Consider the following 1,556-nt stretch of genomic DNA (forward strand, 5'->3'; position numbering starts at 1 on the left):
AAATAATAATATCTAAAAACAGGTCAGTCAATTCAGAGGCTTTAATCTTTTTATAAATAGAAATATATCTGATTATCTTTGTGAAGCAGTTAATAATGATCAAAATTGAGTTATATTCTTTGACTCTTATCAACTTCAGCAGATTAACTATGAAATTCATTAATAGATTCTGTCATGAGCTCTTTGAAACAGACAGTGACATCAACTTACTGTATTGCTTATATCACAGAACCTTTATTCTTTGATAGATATTATAAGTCTCAATACACTCTTTGATATCTGTCTGAAGCTTGTCTTAAGTATATTTATATTTTAGAAGCTTCTCAGTCTTCTCTAACCTGAAGTGTCTCATATAAGAATCATTATAATGAATTCTTAATAACTTCTGACACACTGCTCTACTATAAGAAACAAAGACTGAATCATTCAGCAGTAGAAGTTCATATTCTTCTAGTTATCAGTGACTTGATTTCTTAGCAGCACTGCCTTACTCAGAGTCTGTCTCTTTCAAGTTTAAACTGAATTCTTTCTTCTTCAATCTCTGAATTCAAGCTGTAGTAGAGATATCCTTCTTCTATAACTCATCAATGAATTTCAAAAGTAGTCAGATTGAAAGATTGTAGACTGTTTCATTCTTTGTTAATTCAATGATTACAAGATATAATATGAGAAGCTCATGATCTTCAGTGTCAGTTCTTCACAGAGATCTGAGTTCTCTTTCATCTTCTATACTGAGTTATGCAGCTGCCTCTCTGGCGCTATTTCTGAGCTTTAGAGAATCTTAACCCTCTGCAGTCAGCTTCTTCTGTAGTGATGATAGAGATTCTTTTATAGAATTCTTCTCTATATCAATGATATTATAATCAGACTGTCTAGACAGCATGTCAGTGAGATTAAGCTGATCTGAACAGTATCAGATATAGAAATCATACTCTGAAAGCAGCTCTGCTCACCTGGCTTGACATTCTGTCAAGCTCTTTATTGTCAAGAAGTAACACAGATTTGCATAATCAGTGAGAACTTACACTGAGTATTTACTACTCTGAAGATAATGTCACTAGATCTTAAAGAATTCAATAATTGCTAATATCTTCTGATTATGAGTATCATATCTTCTCTGCATGAGTGATAACTTCTTGAAGAAGAAGATCACTGATCTTCATTTACAGTATCTTATAGACTCTGTGAAAAAGTCTTCTCTCACAGACAATTCATTGTCTGTTTTCTCAGAAGTAATTATTTCCTGATTCTTTCAATGTTGAAAGATCTTCAGTGTCAACTGTGAAAAGATTTCACAGATCTCATTTCTGAATATATCAGTCTCACACTGACTGAGTAAGTTGAGATTAAAGTGATTCAGTATTGTGATATCTGTAAAAGCTTGTTTCAATTCTGCAAATACCTGCACAGTGTCTTGAGTGAGAGTAAACAGTCTCATTTTTCTGTCTTTCACACTTCTCTTCAACAGATCTGTAAGAGAGGCAGTAATCTGTGAATATGTATAGATGAATCATCTGTAGAAATTTGCAAATTCTAGAAACATCTGCATCTCATGA

This window comes from Blastomyces dermatitidis, assembly GCF_000003525.1.
Source record: "Blastomyces dermatitidis ER-3 genomic scaffold supercont1.12, whole genome shotgun sequence".
In the NCBI taxonomy this organism is placed as follows: Eukaryota; Fungi; Ascomycota; class Eurotiomycetes; order Onygenales; family Ajellomycetaceae; genus Blastomyces; species Blastomyces dermatitidis.